Genomic DNA, 18682 nt, shown 5'->3' on the forward strand with positions numbered 1-18682 from the left:
ATTGACATTTATATAGTACAAAAAGAGAACTGCAAGGACAGTTAAAACAAGAGAAGAAATACGAACTTCCATGCTGTAAATCCTGTAAAATAAGCAGCAAGGATAGACAAATGACATTACCGAGTGAGAGATCTGTGTAAGGACAATGTCTGGTGCAAAGCAGAGTGTGAGTGTACACCAAAATGGCAATCAGGGGGACTGAAGGTCACCGAGTGTCCTCCATTCTTGTTGTAGCCAGTCGTCTCACTGAACCTAAACAACTAAGGTTCCAAAGCAACTGAACACTGGAAGTGAGGCTGAGCCTGGCTCTACCTGGCCTCATTGGGCGCCTGACCAGTAGGGATTAACTATCTCCAGACAAGTTTCCTCCCTAACCCAGGGGAGAACAAAGGCCGAGATTGGAACCACTCTGGCATGACTCAGCTTGGACTATAGGCAGCAATGCTTTTACAAGGTGAACCACAGGGCACAATGGGGTAACTCACTAGCCTTTCATGTCTTACCTCTGGAGGCCTGCCTGGGTTTAATTTGCCGGTTTCAACCATTTGTCCACCTACCAAAACTGGCACACAATTGTGAGCAGCCTCGGGAGTGACGTGCACATATCAGCTTAAAAACAAATGACTCTGTGATTAATTTGACCTGTTTAAAAAAACAAAAAACAAAAAAAACATGTCGGCTTGAAGTTTCTCAGAGGAGCATGGTGTTATAACATTATTGTCAAAAGGAAACGTTTTATTTAATGTTTCTTTTCTTGTTTGATAGACCCTGATGACACAAGCGGTACTGTGAAGCTATTATTGTTACAAGACTACCTGCTGGAAGTCTTGTATGTTGATAGTCTAAACTCCAGGCTCTTCCATGTGAAAACTATTTTTAAACTGTATGGCTGACTACATGTGAAGGGATAGCGTTACAGACAAGGCTGGTGAAATGTCAGGAAGCAGACCCAGAGACAGAAGCTGCACTTTAAAGTGCTGGTGTGCACTTTTATTGAACATAAAACAAAGAAACAAGCACATGGGCAAAAACAAAAGGTTTAAAAAAAAAAAAAGCACTTGTAGGCTGGGAATTTCCCTTGACTACAAAGCTACATTTGCCACACAAATCACAAAAATAACACACAGGTTACACACCCTGATTCCCTCCAGTCACATTCTCACGTGGAGTTGGCAGGGAGAGATTAACTCTTTCCCTGCCAACTCAACACAACCCATGTGCAGGACCGCTGCCCTGTCACACTACACCTATAAGTGGACAGGCTCTTGTGCTGAACTGGAAAAATGAACCTGCAATTAGAATGCGGGCAATTAAGACCTCTCAATAGGCAGCTGTTTATGTCTCTGGGTATCGCATTACAGTGTGCCAGCCCTCTTTATTCTACAGGGATCCTTTCATACTCCACATTCTCACCAGTGCAGAAACAACTACAACCACATTATGTATTGCAAAATATCTCCAAGCGCTTTACAAAAATATACGTGATCCTTCCCAACAGAGCAGGGTAGGTTGAAAACAAGAGGAAACACATTTGTCTTGATTTAAAAAGCGAGGGTCAGCATTCATAATCCAGTTAGAGTGTTCCATAGAGGATCAACAGCAGAAAGATCAAGCTCGCAGAGTCAACTGTTTTGGGTCCATGGGAAGATGGAGGCAGGCTTGTTCCTGGGTACAGGTAAATCAGAACCCGGCCCTTATGGATCCTTTGAACTGGTTCACTGAAGAATGGGAAGTAGCATGTATTTCACTGTGGTTTTGATCACAACAGCTTTGGTCTCTGTTTAACCTATTTATTTATTATCTCCTACCCTATTTAATTGGTTCCAGGGGTCCATTGGATATGTGAAAATATCGTATCTCTGAGGGAGTCGTTATACTACAGTACAGTACAGTACATTGTGGTTGCTTTATTAACGTCAGGGCATTATAAATGAACAATGTCAAGTACATCAGTGTGTCTGAAACACCACAGTACGGGACTGCACATATATTACACAAAGACCATGATTGCAAAACAAAGCACTGTAATACAGTGTTTCACAACAGTTGTAGCAGTGCTTTCTCAGTCCATGTCAAAGTGACCTGCACTGCAACGCGTTAACTGGAGACAGAAAGCGTTTAAAACAACAGCAACAACAAAAGAATGCACATCAGCACAAACAGCATCTTGTTTTCTTTTATTGAACATGGTTAAACTATGTTCAATAACTAAGTGACAGTATATAAAAAGTGAAAGTGAATTCCCAAACGCACAGTGTTTTTATTTATCTGCAACTGAATCTGTTCTGTCCTGCTATAAGCTGAATTTTACTGTTTTAGACCCATAATAAAACCTGCATTGATCAGTTTCTTGTACCGTTCAGTTGGTAGCAGCATGTGTAAATGACATCTGCCAGAGGTCCATCGGTGAATAGAGGGTATCGTATCTTACAGGATCGGATATGACAGCTTCTATTGTACATGCTTTTTATTTGTATTTTTGTTTAGAAATCAATTGGTCCAGTAGCATACTAGAGGTAGAACCACTACTAATTTGCGTTGAAAAGATGAGGTAAAAAAAAGTATGGTCAGGGTCAGGGGTCTCTTATCCTGGTCCTAGAGGGCTTGTCGTCTGCCTGGTTTTTGTTCCAACTGTACCCTAAATTAGTTAATTGGACCAATTAAGCATAAACACTTAATTGGTCCAATTAAGTAATTTAGGGTATAGTTGGAACAAATACCAGAAGGGACATAGGCCCTCCAGGACCATCATTGGAGACCCCTGGAATAGGTTGGCTAGTCTCCACTGTATATATATGTATGGGGCTCTATTGGTGAACATACTGTTTTATACCATTTTGCTGTTTGTGCACTATAATATAATTTATATGTTAATGAATTGTAAACACAGCTGTACTTCCTTCCGTCCATCTGAACCTATGTGTTTCACACTTACTGTCACATACTATTAGTCTACTACGGTCCCTGCAGGTTTTTATTCCAACTTTATTGGACCTAATTAGAAGCTTAATTGGTCGAATTAACTAATTTAGGGTATGGTTAGAACATAAACTAGGAGGGACACTGGCCCTCCATGGCCTGAGTTGTGCACCACTGGTCTACTAGTATATGTAACATATCTTTAACGGTGTGTGGAGTTTCCCGTGGAGGAGGCACACTGCTTTCAATACACTCTCAGTGGGTTACTTTGTCCCAGGTTTGTTTGATCTAAGGAGAGGAGGACGAATCTTCATTCTTTTCCTACTGGCTTGCTGGCAGTATAAAAATAAGTCTGGACAGAAATAAATGGGAGTTGGCATCCTCAAAAGGCTTAATAATAAAGCTTCCCCTTTTTAAAAAAAAAAAAAAAAAGAAAACCCTTCTAGAAATATCATTGAAAAGGCCACTGCGGTATTCTGAATTACTATTAATTATACAAGACAAGTTGGGAACTGCATAGGCATGTGATGGACCTGTTTAGCTGAGTCACTTATTGTCTTGAAACATTTGTTCTAACCTTGCAAACTGTAGCAAAAGCTTTGAAATCCTGTTCCTTTAACCATTTAAAGAGAAACTTAACTAGTTATCTTAACTAATATCTAATACATGGCAAATGATAATTTTCCTAGTAAAATTCTTATTTCACAGTGGTGGCGTGAGACCCTTTGTAATAAGATTGCCAGTGGATAATAAGGAAACCTCAATTTTTTTAAACAAACTCTATCACCAGTACACAAACACAACAAAACACTGCCAACACCAAAAACAAACAACAACGGACTGCAGATTTCAAGTGTTATCTGCAGAAGACAAAGTTTTTTTCAGAAGAATTGCCTAAATTGTGATGACATTTGGTATTAACTTTATTATTGGGACCGTCGGATTGTGGGTATATATGGAGGTGTCTCTCTCTGTCTGTACATCTGTCAATCTCTACGTCGCACTTACATTTCTACTGTAAATCAGTATTAAAATACTTTACCATGACACTACTATCTTATTTGCTTGCCTAATGGCATCAAGGTCCTAAATACCACTTACCCATTTCACAGTACTTTAAACTATTCATTGGTATTTTTATTCTATACTATTCTGTACATTCATATATGTCATAATCAGCAATGTTTTGGGTGGAGATTGTACGTTAGGTTCACAAGGATCCTCTACTTCATCAAACAAACAACCAACATATATATATATATATATATATATATATATATATATATATATATATATATATATATATATATATATATATATATATGTATATAATGTTAGAATTCATTGAGTCCTTTCAGAAGAAAATTAGGGCAAAATTTGTTTCACAAGAGGGGCCTCCTTGCCTAATTTCTTTACCTGATCTAATTATTTCCATCCCCATTGCATTTATGCACAAGGGAATTAAGCCAATTCAGTAACTCCAATGAATAGGCATTATTGTTCTATATTGTCACGGTGTGTATTTTGATGGTTTATAAACATAAGAACTGTTTTTAGCTTAACTATTCAACTCTGGCAAATAAGTAGTCGTTCTACCCCTACCCATTCTAAGTACTGCCTTCTGTTCTGAACTTACTTTTAGCTTCCATTTGTCCTCTTCTCCCTAACCTTTTTAATGCACGTGTTCTCATATGAGGCTGTAAAGAAAGGGGCATTTAAACAGATGTGTGCATGAAATGGTTAAGCTTGAAATAGTGACTTGGGTTAACTTAATCTATAATATTTCATTTTTTTTTTAAACTTTAAATAAATCCCCTTGTTCCAGCTTTCTTTTTTTCCTAGACTGAAGAGATTTAATTTCTTTAAGCTGTCCTTATAGCTCATGCAATTAAGTCCAGGTATTAGCATCAATGCCTTCTCAATGTAGGTTTTGTATTGAGGTGACCAAAACTGCGCACAGTATTCAAAGTTAAAAGAATGTACAGTGTGCTTTTGGATTACCATAACAAATTATATAGTATCGCCAAGATTTTAACAACTTTTTTTTTTTTTTTTTACAATACTGCATGTTTGTAGAAACCAAGTATATTTATTTTACATTTAGTTCCCATCACAAGTTAATTCACCTGTGCAATTTTTAGATGGTCTATTGAATATTAAGCAGGTTGACTGCCAATATTTAGAGTGATATTTTGTTTTATAAAATGGAAAAATAGTGGGAGTTATCTCATTGGCTAAGTGTTTCAAGCTGTGCAAATATGTCCCCATGCCAAGCAGCACCTCTGAGAACTTGATTGACAACCAATTCACTTTGCACGGTGTGATTAGGCTGAGGGTGCCATTTTAAAAGCACAATAACACACTCTAGAGCAGGGCTTCTCAAACCCAGCATGTTTATGAGCTGAAAGCAATCAAAAAGTTTTAATTACGCAAATAATCACTTCAATCAAATCAAGGTTCTAGTTAAATTACTGAGAGCTCAGTTGGAATGAACCAGCAGACACAGGGGGTCCACAGGAACGGGTTTGAGAAGCCCTGCTCTAGAGTGTACATTGCATCTCATTCAATTGTGATGCAGAGTGCATTCCAAGCCCTAGTATGGGCACATTTATCAGAGACGGTATATTAACATAAGTTGGTTATTTGTGCTCTGATAGACCAAGACTAGTGTTGCATAAACTGATGTTCTACACTTCCCCAGGGTTTATTTTTCATTGTGTTTTTAGTTCCTCCTGGTCCCCCCTCTCTCTCTCTCTCTCTCTCCAAACATGTTAATATTCAATGTGGCCAAGCTCCTAACTGGAGCACCATGAATGGAGCTCTGTTTGGGGCATGAATACAGCGTGCCGTGACAGACAGCCTTGGCCATTCACACAAACCTCAATCGTGTACCCCAGCACCGCTGCAAATAAATGGCTACACGAAGACACAACAGATTGGGACTGAGTGAATGAATAAATACTGCTCTTTTTTAAGCTTCTTTTTCACTACCTACCTCCCTCTCTTTCCTTCTTTCATTCTGTATAAATTGAGTTTTCTGTTACAGAGAAGCTGATTTGATCATTACAGGGAGACTGGCAGCCCCCAGGCTGAAAACTCAAGCGATTAATGTTGAAACTGAAAAGAATGGGATTAAAAAATCACTTTGTTGGAAGGTTGTTTTTTTCAGAGTGTTTTCTAGTTGCTTAGTTTCAGGTTTGTTTTGAGCGATTTCAAGGGGGAGAATGGGAGCTGTGCTCATCTAGACAGCTGCCTTTTTATGAATTTAGTAGTGTGTCCCGATTTATGTAAATGTCTGGTTCTCCGTAAGCTTTCTTTTCATCATCAAACACACCCACAGCCAATGCACATGGCATGAGAGACCACTGGCAAACTGGGAAACACTTCTGAGAAATATTGATTAGAGTTTCCAGTGTTTCTTTTTATTTATTTATTTATTTCAATAAACAATTAAACTGGGGGGAAAACATCGCCTTCTCTTCTCAAGTATTTCTAAAGGCTGTAGGCTTTCAATCTTTACGTTCTCATTGAATCAGTTCATTAGAACAGGCTGTTTTCTCATATCATCACAGATCGACTGTCCCAGCAAAAAGTTACATTAACCTCTAAAATTCCAAGGCAGAAACAACAGTTTCAGTAAATGTATTTGTAATTATTTAAACTGATTCAACAGGCTTACTAAAAGCGCTCTTCTTTTTGTATTGAGTATTTACTATATATTTCATTTAGCGAGGCAATGATTGCTCAATTAATCGATTATTAACTGCCATGGCATTTATTTTGCAAGTCTCATTTCAACATTCATTCATACATTAATTGCCCTGTTTTTTTATATATATATTTTAAATTTTATTTTATTACTTTTATCAAGCAGATGGTAAGGTGACACATGTGCATCAACAGGTCCCAACCCCACTGTCAGATTATGCTATTTTGACAAATTGGTTAAGTTCACTGATAAAGGTATTGCCAAACGGTTTGTCTACTTCTACTTTTACCTTTGCTTTAGTATAAACTTTGTATGCTAAATATGTAGAATATGCTCACCCTGTTAATTGGCATAGAGTACACTGTATTTCTTTTTGTTTTTTGTTATTACATTGGGGCTGTTGGTTCACACTTCTTGTGCCAGTATCACATTTTTAAGAAATGTATAGTCCTGTCCCTTTGGAAAATGTGTTTGAATGTCTCCATAAATTAGGGAGATAATATGGACCTTAATGCATCATGATTACATTCACCCCTTATTGAGGGATTTCTCTCCCAACATGACTGGCACACCTCTGTGTGTGCATGGTAAACGTGAAGAGACAGGCTTGGCCAAAGAAAGAGCCTGGTGACCAGAAGAATTCATTATGCTCCTGTGATTCTCTCTGATATTTTCAACTATGGCTTTATAAAGTAACATCTTTCTCAGGTAAATCAAGTAGACAACGTTTCTGTGCAACAAGATATCATTTTAAAAAGGTTTATTATCTGAAAGAACCATAACAATCCACAGCATTACCAGCAGTGGTATTACTGAGGAGGGCACAAGCTGAAACATTTCTCTATGGATGTTAACACTATTTATAAAACCGTTAATATATAATAGCACTATTTTAAGAGAAAACAGGAAAAATCATAACAGGTAAATAGAACTGAAATCCTCCTATCAAACTATCCCATAATTGGAACAGTACTTGCTTTGAATTTTGGAGACCCTGCAGGAAGGGAGCGCTCTTCCCCTTGGTGCAGTACTCAGTTAAGATCCCATTAAGGTGTTAAGAGGCACTGTGCTTAGAAGGTGTCATCCTTTTGAAAAGATGGATGAACTTTAAACATCACTTATAGAAAAATACCATTGACATACCATTATACAATCCATGCATTAGCAACCTTAGCAGGCCATAACATTAGCAGTACAGCCATAAACAAACCACATAATTACCAGCACTACCAGCAATGGCGTTTTAATGGATCTGAAACCAATATTTCACTGTGGTCCTGATACAGTACTATTAGCAGACCAAACCATTGCCAGCAGTGGCATTAGCCGACCACAGTATTACCAGCAGTGACAACATAATGGATTTTAAAAACAGATTTCACATGGTACCACACTGGACAAGTCGATTCATAATGAGATGTTGTATTTCAGAGAAATTATCTAATATAAATAATTTGGAAAGTACTGAATTCAAATAATGTTCGGAAAGTATTGATTTAAGCTTTTCTTTACCAAAATAATACTAATAGCAGTGCACATTTCTTGGGACAATGGAATTCTGAAGCAAGTTGTTTTATTGCTCAGTGAACTATTAGACTTTGCAGAGTTTATCGGTGTGGTTAATTTTTTATTAATTTTTTTACAAATTAAGTTTAATGGTTTTACATTCAAAGTTACATCATATAGTACTGATTAATGGCCTCGGCATTAATCTTTTGCACGGTTTTGAGAGATCTGATAGTGTATGGCTGAGACTGAGAGGAAGTACCCTAGAACAGTAATGAAACAAGTCCCGGTTATAGCTCAAAAAATCCGGAGACACACTCTGGATGATGGACTTGGTATGATTTGATATAGCAAATCTGCAAACTTTATTTCTGGAAGGATTTAGTACCCTTCTTCAAAGATTACTGGCTTAAATGGCACTAGTTGAAAAGTTTATCGCATTGTCATAACGATTGGTTTGATCAACCTATAACCTATCAGGATTCTTTTTAGAGCATTTTACAGCACTGGAGAATCACCCTGGAATGCATTAACTACTTATCAGCGATCATCCAGGGAGTACCCATACAAATAAATTATTCTAATTCCTGAAAAATGCTCAAAAAATACAGCAGTGGCTGTATTCCCAGAGGATAAAGGTAGATTAAATCAAACTCTTAGAACATTATGTCAAAGAGAAAATACCAGTGAAATGTATTCTTCACTAACAGGTTTCAGGTTAGCTGCAAGGTGGCAGAGCGAGTGGTTGCTTGAGAAGTTGTGTGTGTATAATTATTTTGTTTAGGTAATCAAGGCTTCTGTGAGTGCTTACGCTGTACAGGGTGGCATGTGTTTGGCTACTGTAGAGCCGGGCTTTAGAGCTTTGTATAATCAGGTTTTGGATACTGTATATGTGTTTTTTATTTTGGTTCAGTGGTTATTTGTAATGGTCTCATTCTTCAAATGTTCATCAAGATTCAGCTAGTAACGTGTCAGTTCAGGGAGAGGCGAGGTACTCAAATAAAACACACATGCCCTCGGCAATTCCGTTGAAAGTTAGAGTATAAGATATGAATTATAAAGGCATTTAAGGCTGGACAGTGCTTGTTTCAGTGCCTCGAGCCATAAAGTTATGACTTGATATCCAAAGGAATTCTCTATAAAGACCTCCAGCTGGTAAACCTGAGTATGTATTCATAGCCCCCTCCCTCTACCAATGAACACATAATTTAAACAGGCTGTAATCATACTGGTGTATTACTGTCACTTAATTACATTTTACGTGCCTGAGGTTTTCTTTAAAGAGTGGAATACATTGAGACTTACATTTATACACTGCCATCCACCCACACAGGATCCAAAAAAGCTTTTTTTACCATTGTGAGTCAATTGATTTCTGGAGCAACCCATGCTGAAGTGGCAGTAACATTGCTCTACACATCAGCTTTAATTTTTTTGGCTCATATTATATGTGTTTTTGTGGAAAGTGTATGGGGTGGAAAACCAGGAGGTAGGCTGAAATCACAAGCTCTCATTTCACAAAGATGTCCGGTGTCAGAATCAAATTGTGGTCCCAGGGTGATCTAACCATAGATTATCAATTCATCCTCTGCAAAAGGCTCTGAAAATGTACAATGCTTCTATGTTTAAACTGATCACTCTTTCCTCCTTGAAATAAGTTAAAACAGTTAAACAGTATACCTACAAATATATTTAAACCATTCCTGCAGTTTTGTAATTGAAGATTTCACAGTAGCGGAAGAAAAGCAAAAATTTCAATAAAATAACGCTTGGTTTCGGTAAAATGGGATTGAATTGAATGGGATTTCATATCAATCCTAATGAGCGACCAAAGCAAAGGATGTGAGAGGCAGGTTTAAAACTGCGGATTGCAGAAAAAAACAATTAGGGATGAAAGGGGGGCGATACATCTTTATTAAAATTAGGTATGGCCTTTTTTATACAATATGGGGGACTCAACCGATCAGCAGGGTCAGTGCTATGTACCAAAAACCTTGACGTGTATCCCATGCTTCTCAGGATGAGGGTGTCACTACTTATAAGAGCTTGCTATTTTGTATAAACTACCAGCCTGTGAAATGACCACTTACTCAAATACAGTATATAAGCAATAGTTTGATCCAAAGTGGTCGCCACTAGCAACATGTAGAAGTTTCCCAATCTTTCTTTTTATAAATATTGTCCTAAAATGCCTTGGGAGTGACACAAAAAACAACTAAGGGATTAATAAAGAGATAGTAGACAAAAAGAGGCACTAGCGATTTCTCTTTTTTGATCAGATAATGGCTTTTACACACACACCCCATTTGTTTTGCATTGTCTGATACAGCTGAAGGGAGAAGATGACCTTTTAGATACAAAGTTTTAACCTCATAGTAAGGCTCTTCCTGTGGCCATATAGAAATAACAAAACAAACTCCATATAGGCTCTGAGCGACCTCTTCTAGGACTGCTTTCTAAGAACTGCTTTTCTGAGAACTATTCACCACCCGCCCACTCACAACCACATTTTGTCACCTATCAGTCAATCATAAAAAATATAAATTGGCCTGTTACTTCCTCCTCCTTTCATTTATTCAAGTCACACACCTCCACCTCTCCCAATCGCCACATTTCTTAACCCATGATTAATCACAAATAGTCTATCTTCTCCTTTGAATGGCCCGGTGATGGACTCTAAAACCAAATGGGTTTGTGGCCAAATGTTTCATCTTGTATCATGCTGTATATTCTTTACAAATTCCATGTTGTTGGAGGTTTGTCCTAAACTACTGAAGTATTACCGGAGAGCCTGTTTTTTAGACCACTTTCTATCATTTAAGAATAACTAATGTTAACGATGCTGGGCAAAACCTTTTACAGACTATTTCAAGGATTGTTTTTAAGTGTTCATAAATGTTCTCTTAGAATAAACCGTGCTTTGAAAAACAAGAAGCTATGAAACCTCTTACCCACTCCTAAAACTGTTCTGTGAGTAGGGCCTGTATTACTTGTGGTTATATCATTATGTTTACTGGTTTTTCCAGATGTTAAATGAAAAAGGCTTCAGCGTGTTCAAAATGTTTACTCACACTTGTCGAGTTTCACAATGAATTTCATGATCGCCTCCTGTAAGACTCTATGGTTTGTAGGCCAAGACCCCTGTATTCCCAGCTAGTTGGATCTTTTGATGGTTCCAAAAAAACCTCTCAAATGAGTCAGGACAAGGCTTTCGATTGTAATGCTCCATGTCGATTTGGAGTCTTTGTTACTGTTCTATTGTGAATCATATGAATAGCGCTATTTTAGAGTAAATGTTATTTTAAAGTAAATGACACTATACAGCATTCATTACACCTTCATATGTACTACATAACACTTTATAATTCTTCATAATCTGATTTAAAAAAAGACAACGTAACATGCCTATAAGTATTCATGTCATGTTATTACTATAATTCTGCAAAAATTCTATTTTTTAATAGTGGGGACAACTTCACTTTTCAAGTAAAATGACCAAGGAAGTGCAACAATATTTGAAAGTATGGCTTGCAAACAGAGACCTTGCGTAGTACATGTTTACTATATGTTTTTCTTTTTAAACATTTGAGACCTCTATAACAGATTTAGGTGCACAACAGGTAAGATTAATGGATTTGTTTTGAAAGCTGCAGTCACATTAAGAATGAACGGTTAAGGGGGCTGGAAAAATGAATAAATAATAATTAAAATTATGTAATAAGAAGAAAAATATATATATATATATATATATATATATACACACACACACACACACATATATATAATTTGTCACAAGGACGGCTGAAGTGGGCGGCGTCGGAACCAGGAAAAGGAATACACACAGACAGGATGGATGAAATGAAATGATGATGGCGCTTGCTTGCGCTGGTTTATTGTAAAATAAAACAGTTGAACAAATAGAAAACAACAGGACACGGCACTCTATGCCAAAATAAGAGAGACAAACAAAACAGACTAAACAAAACAAACAATGGACTAACAAACAAACACTGTGAGCTTCTATTTAACGATGACTACTATTCTTATTGCTTTGACCTCCGTCTCCTATCCCATTCTCCACTCACCGAATACCAACCCCGAGTGAGTGAAATGTGACGTGCATCTATATATACTGTTGTGCTGGGATTCAATTACTAATTACTTATTCACTTGAATCCCAGCATGTGAATTCATTATGTGCAACCTCGTGCTCACATATTAACTACTTTAAATGTATGTGAAGTGATCTACAATCCCGTGCCTAAATGCAAATATACATTAAACACTCGTGTTACACAGACCCGTTTATAACCCATGTACCAATGACTATACACCAACATTAAACACACAACATATAACAGAAAATACACACAGGGGCGGGCATTTAGTCACACACATGATATATATAAAATAATGCGTGGTTATTTCCACTTAGAATCTTCTTATATATACAATATTGCATTGATCACCTACCACTGGTTATCCCGCGATTACTATTTAAGAAAATAATACACTTGAGTTTTACCTTTTACAATTGCTGTGTCTCCTCAGTGAGATAACATGTCTCTCCTTTAATCTCAGCAATCAGAAAAGCTATTTCATCGACATATAGAAAGAGTTTTTTTTTAATGAAAACCAAAATCTCTTGATGTGTGATTTTATTTTAGTATTGTTTTGTAACTGCTACGTGTACCAACGGTTTCTGTTCTTCCATGAAAAGCATCATACAGTTTACATAACAAAAAAAAAAGACAAGTAACCCGGATTTAAAATGTTCACTTTTTTAATTTGTAATGGAAAAGATTTAGTTGGTCAGGTTTGTTTTACAAAGCATTTCCAACTGACAAATTAAGGGGAAATCCGTGTATGAACTGAAGTTAATTGAACTTCAGAAACAGAACATACCACTTGCATTAGACTGTTCCCAGGATTTGAGCAATTCCCAGAAGTCATGTTACTGTTAAAAAGCTGGTGTGGTATGTGTTGAATATTTGGGTGGCTGTACTGAACTGACACAATAATGTGCATGGTCAACATGAAAGTGATTTATGAAGTTGCGCTTTCTTTTTTTTTTTTTTTAAACTGATTATGGGGTCTGCTTTATGATCTACACAGTGAAGGATAAAAAATACCGGCAAACTTTAACTGTGTATTCATTCTGTTTAATTTACTGACTGCCATATTAGCACACTAAGTGCAATACAGATACAGTAGAAAGGGGTCCACAGTACCATTTAGGTCTACAGTATTTAAATATACCACTAGACCATTAAAGCAGAAGTCTATATGTCTTATGAGAGAAGATAGGCTTTTCTGTACAAAATATGAAGTAGAAATAAATATAGATTTTCTTTTACTGTCTCTGTATCTATTTATGAGGTTTGCAATCATTGCAATGGTTCTGACTGCGGTTACTCAAATACTGTGTTTTGGGTTAAGGTATCCAAGTTCAGGAGGTACTTTTTATTTTTAGCTGCCTGCCATCTACAGTACATATATAACATATGAGAGACCAGCCAAAGGGCATTTATACAAGTAAAAGCCAGCACCACCTGGTGATCTGCCACTTTGAAGCTTTCTTTTATATTGCTGGCAACACACTTGCTGTGCACTAGATGGTGCTGGTGCTTATTAATACATATGACTATAACAGGCAACCAGAACTGAGGAGCTGGTCCTGAAATCATAGTCAAAGCAACTCAAACCTATCAAGCAATAAAACAAACAATACAGGCAATTGTCATTCACAACAAACTCAGATTAAACTCACTTCCTGAAACTCTTGAATTTTCTAGGTGGTCCCGGACAAATTTTAATAGTCGCTTATTGTAAATGACTTTTTATATGAATTCACTCAACACCAAGTTCCTGCTTTGTGCGAATTATTTTGGAGACATGCCAATTGATACATGATGTATAAAGGCCAAATTAACAGTATATTTATATTTACTTTGCTTTATACTTTAACATGAAGTCACTATGCTTTTGCCTACCTCTGTAAACATTGTGTATTATGCTCTCATTTCAAGAAAACAGCCTATAAAAACATAAAATGGGACGTATGCCATTTCATCATTTTAAATTGTTTTGCCTTTTTAATCAAACTTTCCAGATTTTTTCCATGAGCATTTTGTTTCTTCCCTGGATTAGATAAGAAAATCTTTCAGATTCAATGACTAGCGTGTTTATTTGTTTATCTTAAGTTTCCACACTGGAAATATGAAGGAAATGCGTCATTCAACACATTACCAAATGAACTGAGCCAAACATTGTTTTGCAATGGGCACCCCTCTACACTTCAACCACACTGTAACCATCAGAAACAGACAATGGAGAAGTAAATACAGGAGTGCTACCACAATATTGTATTCCTTATAACACACATTTAAACAAAACCTTCAAAGGAAAAGGAATACATTTTTTTTTTTTTTTTTTTGTCAGTCCTCTTACTGTTTTATGGTACACGCAATGATTCAGTGCTTCTGGGTTGGGCTAGTCCAATGTTGAGTTTTTGTCGTTTTTCTCAGTTTTTTCCATTGCTTTTGATCAACTTTGAACTTAACCGGGACACTGAGAAGTAGGGCTGTGCTGATACTGTGGAGTAAAACACCTTCTTTACATTGCACTATCCCCACCAATACCTGTCTTCTTTCATTGTATTACTGATATTTCCTGGCATTATAAGCAAGCACACTGCAGCTGTCGTTATCTTAAATAGTAAGGAACATTGCAGTTGTTTCTTACCTTTTTGCATGATGTTTACAAACATTCTGTGTCTTTTTTTCATTGAATCAAATATTGTGTTTTATCCAAAGTCCATGGCAAGGTGTTTTAACTTTCCCTTCCTTGGTTAGTTCACCCCAGCAGTGCCTTCTGGGTCAAAGCATGTCAGTCAATAAGGGGAAAGCAGATGGTTGGTTAATGACAGAAAAGAAGCTATTGAAGGGGTGGGGACAATTTCACTCTCCAGGTGAAATGACCGTGCAAGTGCAACACTAACTGAAAGCAAGGCTTGCAAACTGAAATGTATTTAACGACGTGCAGTACCAAATATCAAGTTCTAAATTGAAAATACATGCCTGTGATATCGTAATTCATCGAAAACTGCACATGTAAGACCTGTGTGGTAAATGGAAGTGCTTGATATGTAAGATTTATATATGTTTTTGTTTGCTACAATCACTTTAAAATAGACAAATACAACAATAAAAGACACAGTATTTGAGTGAATAAGAAGCTAGCTCTTAATCCACACACTAAGTGCTTTTTGCCCCAGTATAAAACGTCTCTGTCCTCCACTTGACACAATGAATTCTGAACTGTTTATTGTGTATATGCCTGTGTGTATGTTGTGTGTGGTGGGAGTAGGGTCAGAGGAGGGGTGTGTGGCAGATGCAGCAATTGATTAGTTTTCTCTCCAATCCTGTCAACAATAAACAGAAACCTCGAATGCCAATCTGATTCCTGATCAGTGGGACCCCCATCCTTGTTCCCGCCTTCTAGCAATCCTGAATGGTCAGCCTATTATTTATGGATATAACAGTACCTTTTTAGGAATACCATTGTTTTTCATCTGGTGTATTACTATGCAATACCATTTTTCATATTGGATCAGCTGAAAATTGCAGAACACCTTAGCAAGCTGGTAACCACTCGAGGTTTTTACTGGTTTCCCAGCAGGCACTGTATATAAAAAGAAAGAACATTAGATCAATTTAAAACATAAATAAATCAGCTGTATAATATTACTGTAAATGATTTAACAGAATTTAGAATTTTTTTTTTTTCTGCTTCAAAAGTAAGACAAATAAAAACCTATTTAAAGATCTGTGTGCAACCCCCATCAGAACAAGCCCCTCAACAAATTATATACATGTGCTTGTTTTTCCCTCACTGTGTTGTTGGCCCTGTAGAAAGCTGTTCTTACTGAATGGATTTCTCATTAGGTTCTCTGATATGGCAAGGTTGTCAGTTTAGAATGTGTCCCTTGTCCCTTTAACACTGCTGTGTCAATAACAACTTCTTAACATATGATTCAGTGAAGGCTGTTTGCTACAGTCATCCATATTAAGCCTTATGTGCACTCTGTCTTCATTACTTCTGAACAATCAAACACTGCTGGGGTTTATAGGGTATAAGCATCCTCTCCTGCCATTGTGTAGTTTTCTGTGACCTATAAAAGATGCATATCCCTGCTGCAGGGAAACAAATAGCAGCTCTTATTGATTTGCACAAAGGGTGGATATCTAAGGCTTAAAAGTGAATGCAGCTTTACCATACATAAGTGAATTCTTTCTTTCTTTCTTTCTTTCTTTCTTTCTTTCTTTCTTTCTTTCTTTCTTTCTTTCTTTCTTTACCCTACCGATAAAGACGAAGGGCTGGTTTATTATGCAGGGAGGGCTAGACATTTGATGCATGTTTTATCCCAGGTACTACTTTCTCATTAAATATCTATATCAATAATTGTCTATAACAAGTTTAATAATAAAGAAGTCCCAGAGCTGCAGTAAACCCTAAGTGTATACACTGCCAGTGCACTGCCACTAGGGGGGATATTTGCTCTTCATTTTAACCCCACAAAATGGGGTCCTGCAATGACGGCATTACTGCCGTTACATGGGACATTGCTGTAATTGCGGAAGAAACACCCCAGAGGACCCCCACATCAAAATGTATTTGTAGGTCTTTTGGCTTCCAATACAATATTTTTGGTTTTAACTAAGTTCCATAATTATTCATAATTGTTACTTGAACATGGAATAGTGTTGACAAATCTGTAAATTAGGCCAGTCTGCAGTTATTCCTATGCATACACAACAAATGCATATCATATCTGTGAAGCAGGTCAAATCAAAACATTCTGGGAACAAAGTCATCAAATGCGTATACTCGTATTCATATGTTTGCAAGTACATTTATTGTGCTTATTAAATTGTCATGAATACGCATGGCTTTTTATCAAGCTTTATGAAGGCTGAATAGGTTACCTGTAATAGCCAAACATGTGACCTTCAGTTTTTAGTTCTGAATTTGACATTGCCCAAGTGATCAAACCATTTTTTTTTGGTCTCGGGGCAGGACTGTTGCAAATGAATCGGTAGCGCAGTTGTGTGACCCGGCCCCTTAAGTGTTAAGTTTCTTGGGGGCAGGCCCAGTGATGTAATCTGTCCAGCCTGCGCTCCATAGTGCCACTGTTTGCAGGGTGCATGTGATAATTGTGAAAACACTTACTACAATGCAACAACCACAAAAAGAGAGGTGCTTCATGAAACTGAGCGACTGAGCGAGGGATCAGACAGGCAAGCACCAAATAACCACCCCCACCCTTAGCCAGCCTTTACAAAGAAACTTCACACAAGCGTGGGGGAAAAAAAAAAAAAGAACAGAAAATATATCTATTTCAAATTTCGTTCTTTCCTGAGTGTTTATCTAAAACAAGTTTGGAATTTTTTTTTTTTTTTCACGTTTTGTTTGTCTGGATTTTAACTTCTCTGGGTTAGTAATAAATTGGATTAACCCCGTCTGTGAAGCAAACGAATTTCAGCTGTGCGTTTGGACCAAGTGCTAAAGAGAAAGAGAACGAGAGGAGAAGCATTCAGAAACTGTTTCTATCTGCTTCAAAGGTAAGACTTATAAAAAATCTATTTAGGATCTGTGTGCGTTTTCAACATACGGTTCTGTTTGTAATTACTGACCTGTCAGCATAAGGATTAAAACGCACACGTGTGTGCATGTATACTTATACGTATACATGGTCTAAAACAAATGCAATTAGTCTTGCAAACAATAAGATAGTGTTTATATAAGGATTATAAATGAAATAATTACGTGCGAATCAAAATGATTTTCGGTTACTTATCAATTGTAAGTTTAAGCATTTGGCATATCAAATCAGTTTGTTCTGGCAATGGAAGCGTGACCACCTGGCCTCATCAAAACTGTGATACTTGTGGAATATGGATATTTGGGCTGGACCTCAAATCTTTCTACAATACTTGGAGCTGGTGGGTAGTTCTCGCTTTTCCCAGCATGAGTTGCTGATATTCGAAGCGAAAATGTCCAACTGTTTTAATAATAGTAATTATCTAATAATAGTAATACAAAAATGACTACAAAAGATTTAGAAGTGAGTCGTTTTTCGAGATTTACGATTATACTCTATTTACAGTATAATCGTATCTCAAAAAACTACTCACTTCTAAATCTTTTGTAGTCATTTTTGTATTACTTTAGTATAAATACATGTTAATTTGGATTCATATGTTGTTTTTTTCTGACTTTATGTGAACGAAAAGACACACATTTGCTCGTTTTCCCACTAGAAATAGTGATATTTTGAAATATCACTGTCCTGGTCACAAAAGCAAAATTTGTGGGGAATAATAGCCATTTTCTATACTTTTGAGGAATAAGCAATTTGGAAATAACACATACTACCCAGGAACAAATATTGTGTTACATAGTGTAATAATAATAATAATACAATCGTAATTGTAGTTGGAAGTGCAAAAGTAAAAACAAATAATAAAGTGGACAAGACTGTATTTC

General features: G+C 36.9%; 1 protein-coding gene across 3 annotated transcripts in view; it reads left to right on the forward strand.

The window, feature by feature from the left end:
• Positions 1 to 17317: 17317 nt before the first annotated feature.
• Positions 17318 to 18682, forward strand: part of LOC121329137 (plexin-B1-like) — a 122472-nt gene continuing 121107 nt past the window's right edge. For all 3 annotated transcript variants that reach the window (XM_041274518.1, XM_041274517.1, XM_041274519.1), the window contains exon 1: positions 17318 to 17757. The gene's annotated coding sequence lies outside the window, so the exon portion shown is untranslated. The remainder of the gene's footprint in view (positions 17758 to 18682) is intronic.

Source organism: Polyodon spathula, chromosome 16, assembly GCF_017654505.1.
Source record: "Polyodon spathula isolate WHYD16114869_AA chromosome 16, ASM1765450v1, whole genome shotgun sequence".
NCBI lineage: Eukaryota > Metazoa > Chordata > Actinopteri > Acipenseriformes > Polyodontidae > Polyodon > Polyodon spathula.